Source organism: Eubalaena glacialis, unplaced genomic scaffold (genome assembly GCF_028564815.1).
Source record: "Eubalaena glacialis isolate mEubGla1 unplaced genomic scaffold, mEubGla1.1.hap2.+ XY scaffold_56, whole genome shotgun sequence".
Classification (NCBI taxonomy): Eukaryota; Metazoa; Chordata; class Mammalia; order Artiodactyla; family Balaenidae; genus Eubalaena; species Eubalaena glacialis.
The window spans coordinates 1277443-1283789 of NW_026871455.1; the positions used below are offsets into that span (position 1 = coordinate 1277443).

A 6347-nucleotide genomic window follows, 5' to 3' on the forward strand; every position below is an offset into this window, starting at 1 on the left:
CCCCAGCCAGTTCAGCACCCCTACACCTGACTCTTCCCCGCTCAGTCCTGTCCAGACGCTCACATGAGGGCACCTCAGGTGACACACTGAGAATTCAGTCCCATCTGTCTTCTCGCAGCCCCACCAGCACACTGCCTGGGTCATGAAGCTCTTTCGGGAGAGTTATAGCCTGATGGCCAGGAGAGGACACACGTACAGCTCATCTGCACTGTTTCCAAGCAAGGTGGCAACACCTGTTTGTTTGTTGGGTTCTCTTTTCTGAATGTGTTGAATTTATTCAGCATAATCACAGGGGTGTTGTCGTCATGCTGTCACACACACACACAAACACAGATATTACACCGCATCCATGTGGAGCCCAAGTGCATTCCTTCTGAGACTTATTTACACGCTTTTACATACCACAGCCCATCTTTTCAATAATACATGTTTCAATGCCAGTTGCTGTGTTGACTTTCTCAGCATCATCTGCAGACATCTTCACGACTGCAGCACCCAGAGAAAACTGTTTCCCTTCTGCCTCAATTGCAACAATCCTATCTGCTGCAGCGGAGCAAAGCTTAGCTCCTGGAGAAGCTAAGCCTAGACACGTGATATCAACTCCTCTGAGGACAAATTTGATGGCTCCTTTATCCACCTGCTGGTGTGGAAAAAGGGTCTTTTTTATCTCTTCTTGTGTGGAATAACCTTGGGATTGGATAAAACGACACTTCTCTTTTCCTAAATAGAGTAACTCTCCAATCATTGCAAAGATTTCCATCTGTTCATGGCATCCCACTCTTTTAACTGGTTCCTTCTTTGGCACGATTGGATGAAGCCGTGGTTCATTGCCTGGGAAAGGTTCTACTTGTTCTTAATACCCTTAATAGCAGGTTTTCCACTGGATGTAGCTGAACACATTGTCTTTTTAATCAAATTTCTTGAACATGATTCCAGGTGAAGGGGTGATGATAGGGAAGGGCCGGGAATGGGAAAAAATAGACTTAGCAAGGATCCGGCAGACCCCCTACACCTGGAAGGCCAAAGGGAGGGTGGCAGCTGGGGTCCTTACCCGCAAGTGACACATCTGGCCGCACTTTTCCGGCTCTAGGGAAATCTCATTCCGTCTGCTCCTTCAACTACTTCCTCCAACGATTCATGTGAGCACTGCGGCAATTTGGGGGGCTGTTGGGTGTTACCAATTTCTCCCCAGGGCTGGTAGCTGTAAGGAAGGAAATTGAGCAGGAAGAAGAGACGAAGCACTCATTCTCGTTGCAAGAACAGAATGGAGGGGCGGCACTTGGTCTCCAGAGGGACGGCTGGCCATTTCTGCAGGCTCACAGGGCTCAGAAGAGTGTGGGTTTCAACACTCAGGGGCATCCTCCTGAATTCCACTACCAAGTTAGGGTCCCTCTCGCGGCCCTAACCTCCCACGGGCTAGCAGACCTCTGGTGGGTGGCTGACTAACCTCGTCTGGGACTTGGAGCCTAGCTACTTTAACTAATAAATTGTTGATGAAAGTAATCAATAAACAATCTATAATAGGAATAGAAAAGCATCTTATTTGAGCCAAACTGTGGACTATAGCCTGGAAGACAACCCCTCAGATAGCTCTGAGGAACTGTCCCAAGGAGGCATGGTTTTCAGTACAGTTTTATATATTGTCAGAAAAAAAGAACATTAAACACATCAGGGATACATTCCTTTAAGGTTTCAGGGAAAAAAACAAAACCAAAACCAAAACAAACAAACAAAGAACAGATCAGCCCATACACAGCAAGTCATCATGGCCTTGGCACCTGGGATGTGAGGCTTATTATTGAAGGAGCTTCAGCATTGGCGTCCCAGAAAAGGAGGCATTTCATCTTTATTTTTAACATGGACATTCTTTACTTCTAGTCAATGCACTCTTTTCTTTAATAACTAAAGCAGAAGCACAATGTATGTTTGATAGGCTACATGAAGGCTGTTCTAGTATGCGTAACATTCAAGTTAACTCATGTATAAGCCAGACGACTTCTCCATACCTCAATACGTGAAAATATCTTTTATCAAAATCCTGGGTCTGGGTAGGGGGTTCAGCTTTCTCTGCTTTCTTTCTACCCGGAAGCTCCTCTGCTGGTTTCGCTGGTGACTAGCAATTACTACCCTGTCACCTGTGAGAGTTTGCACACCTGGACCATCAATTATTTCAGACACTATGGGTACTCCACCTAGACCGTGGAGAGATCCTTGTTACTGTCAACTGCAGAGCAGTCTAGCTCCCAAATCCCTCTCATCACTGCTCTCCCCCCGTCACAAGTCAGTTTCTCTGGAAGGAATGTTAAGATGGATTTTGGCAAGCAGGGTGCAAATTAGGTGTCAACCTCTGTGACAGGGCAGAGAGGGAGCAGGATTGGCCAGATGGCATAGTTGAGCAGGTGTCCGGCCCTGAGGAAGCCTTGGCTCAGCCCATGGGGACTCTGAAGCATATTTGGCCATCACAGGTGTTGTAAGTGCCCCTCTGCACTTGACCATTGGATGTGACAGCCCTGAGAGGGACCCATGCATGGGTGAGGCTGCTGAGGGGATCTTGGCTGGAAGTTGCCTCTTGATGGCACTCCAGCAGCTGGGCAGTGTGTGTTTTCTGGGCCAGAGGTGTGGGTGGTGCCGCAGACCGGCTGCAGAAAGCTGGGAGTTCCTGGCGGTGAGGGGTAAGGAACTGAAAAGCACCAGTATGGGATCAGAAGGGCCAAGACAACTGATGGTTGCAAGGCAAGTTTATTCAAAGAACATGATCACATATATAGGTTAGTTAAGGAACAGAAAGAAGGCAATAAATCAGTAAACCTTGTTTTCCATATGATCCTGTTGCCACCTGACTATGCGTCAGCATGCCCAGTGGGCCATTCTTTGGAGTTATAGACCGTCCCTTCAGGGCAGCACGTCCTTCTTCTGGGGAGCAACCAGGGGCTCTTTAGCCGGAGCAGACTCCTGGGATTAACCAGGGGCTCTTTGGCCAGAGCAGACTCCTGGAACGAAACTGGCCTCCAGCCATTTTCCTTTTTTACGCTCAAACCACAGAGTCAGGAGTGCATACCAAGAAAGAGGCAAGCAGTTCTCCGATAAGCAGAAAGCTGATTAAGCTTGCAGCTTGGGGGCTACCGCATTTCCCCCTTTTTTATTATTTTTTAAAGCTTGATAATGTAGCTTTAAGCCATGAACATCCTGACGCAAGACAGCAAGGCGCCCTGTTACAAATCTGAGAATACAGGGCAATAAACTAATCACCAGTAAAAGTAGCACACCAATTGATATCAGGCCCGAAAGCCCTCCATGAATCCATTGCATCGGATTTAACCATTGTAGTTTATCTAATAGTCCTTGAATCAAATTTTGGGGTCCATCTTCGTCCAGGTGGGCCTCTTGAATGGCTTGTATTTCGGCATTTAACTTTTGAATATCAAGGCTAATGTGTCCATCAGTCCATACACTTAGTATATGCATTTTAACTTTTTCCCAATCCCATTGTGAATCATTATATAAATGTTGAGTTACACAGATCCAAGTATATTTAGCATGACAAATCAAATGCATTTTCAATTTTAAAGCCATAACTTGATCCCCTAATCCTATTAAAACATTTTTTAATTCATCTACTTCCGTCTTTAGTTGGGTATCAATATGACTTTGTAAGGCCAATGCTACACTAGTATTCTTAGATAATTGATTAACATAATGAGCCTGGTGAATGGTTTGTGAAAGAGCAACCCCAGCAGTAACCGCAGTAGCAGTTAAAGCTGCCAAAGCAAGAATTGCACATATCAGAATGCCAATAAATCTCTTTGGTCGCTTTAATGCTTCAGTCAATTCCAGCCAGGCTTGCATGCCAGTATTATGATACCATGGTTCAGACAAATTTACAGGTAACATTATATAAGAAGGTTGTTTCATAATCATAACAGATGCGGTCCCTTTAACGGGCAAAACACAACTACTAAAGATACAGTTAACACAAGTAATATTATAACCTATAGGATTCATAGGATATTCTACAATTAAATCTCCAATCAACAAGGCATAAGGAGGAGCAACACAAGTAATCACCGGTCTATAAGAAAAGGATAAAGCAAGTTTCCAAAATTCCCAGCATTCTTCCAAAAGTAGAATCATTATAAAAACTCGGAAGGTCAGCTTCAGACCAAGTAACAGGTTGTAGCTTTTCGTGCCTGAAACATTAAGCATTGCAATTGATACCAAGTAATCTGACTTTGATCTCTTTTTGCCTCTCTGACAAGTTGTTTCCTATTCCGTCGCCGCATTTTCCTCATCCGTCGGGGGAACCAGTTGGACTGTGTTGCGTCCGATTGCGAGAGCCTCAGGTGACGCATTTTTTGAGTCAGGGCGTTCATTGGGATGGTAATGTCGAACCAAGCGCTCCGGGAGCCACCGAGGAGAGTTTGCTTCCCTAGGAAAAACATAAACATGGCCCCTTCCCCATACTAAAGCAGGGTCTGGTCCATGCCAAAGATTAGTCATAGGATCTTTCCATTTAACAAGCGCCTTTTCCGGAGGGGTTCCAGAAAGACCTGTAAACAATCGTTCATAAGGCGTGTGGCCAAATGCATCCAAAGTTAAAAAATTTAAAATAAATAAAGCATGATTTAGCATAATCTGAGGGGATCTATCATATTCCCCCTTTTTTATTTTTTGTAATGTAATTTTTAATTGTTGGTTGGCACGTTCTATAATACCTTGGCCCTGAGGATTGTAGGGAATGCCGGTTTTATGCGAAATATGGAAAGTTGCACAAAAATTAGCAAAAGCTTTACTCGTATATCCTGGAGCATTGTCTGTTTTTAAAGCTTTAGGAATTCCCATAGATGTAAAACAATGAAACAAATGAGTAATTACATATTTAGTAGATTCCCCAGCCAAAGGCGTAGCACATATAAAATTAGAGTAAGTGTCAACAGTTACATGAATAAATTGTAACTTACCGAAAGAGGGAACATGAGTAACATCCATTTGCCAAAGATGATGAGGGAGCAAACCCCGAGGATTAACTCTAAATTGTGGAACAGGAAGGTGGGGTAAACATTTAGAGCAAGACTTAACAATGTATTGAGCTGTTTCTCTGGAAATAGAAAACTGTTTTTGAAGCATAGCAGCAGATTGATGATGTAAATTATGTGATTGTGTAGCAAGATCCTGAGGTTGAGATAAACTTAAGGCTATAGTCTTTGTATTTACGTCAGCCAATTGATTTCCCAAAGACAATGGGCCAAGGAGGCCTGAGTGGGCTCGAATATGTAATATGGCTACAGGAAAGTCATGTTGACGAATAACATTTTGTAATTGATAGAAAGTTTGAAACAATTGAGAATCAACTGTATTTCCAATAATAGCGGTTTCTATGTTACGTAAAATAGTAACCAAATAATGGCTATCCGTATAAAGATTAAAAGAACAATGTGAAAAGATTTGAAAAGCTAAGGAAATTGCATGCAATTCAACTCGTTGGGCCGAGGTATGACCTGTTTGTTCTTTATGAATTAAGTCATCAGAAATAACCATGGCAACGCCATTAGTAGAACCGTCAGTAAAAACATTTGGGGCATTAAGAATAGGAGTTGAACATATAGTTTTAGGAAAAATAAATAGATGCTGTGTGGCAAAATGAAGAAGTTTATTAGAAGGGTAATGATTATCAATAGTTCCTGAATATCCAGCAAAAGCAAGAGCCCAAAAATCAGAGGCAAACAAAAGCCAAGAATACTGATATGCAGTATAAGGTATAATAATTGAATTTGGCTCATATCCAACCAACTGGATATTTCTTCTGCGACCTAATTGAACAAGGGTTGCTACTAATTCATAATAGGGTGTAATAACTTTATTAGGTGCATTTTTCATATGAATCCATTTAAGAATTCCTGTTTCTTGCCATAATAAGGCGGTAGGAGTATGTGCAGTAGCACAGATTATTAACAGTATAGGTAAAGAAGGCTCAACTCTAGTTAGCTGAGCAGATTGTATCGCTTTGTTTACAAGCTTAAGTGCTTGCTGAGCATCAGAAGTTAAAATACGAGGGGAAGAAGGATCAGGATTTCCTTTTAGGATATTAAAAAGAGGTTGTAATTGACCTGTAGTTAATTTTAATGAAGGTCGTAGCCAATTAATATCTCCTAATAACTTTTGGAAATCATTTAAAGTTTTAAGAATGTCAGTTCTTATTTCTATCTTTTGAGGTGTAATATTACAATTTGTGATATACTTACCAAGATAGGAGAAGGGTGGGTTCATCTGTACTTTATCAGCAGCAATGACTAATCCTGATTGAGATAAATAACTTTGAAGGGAATTATAGGCCTTAAGTAGAATATGTT

General features: G+C 42.4%; 1 pseudogene; it reads right to left on the minus strand.

Annotated features, from left to right (window-relative positions):
• Positions 1–380: 380 nt before the first annotated feature.
• LOC133083683 (malignant T-cell-amplified sequence 1-like) lies at positions 381–928 on the minus strand (annotated as a pseudogene).
• Positions 929–6347: the final 5419 nt, after the last annotated feature.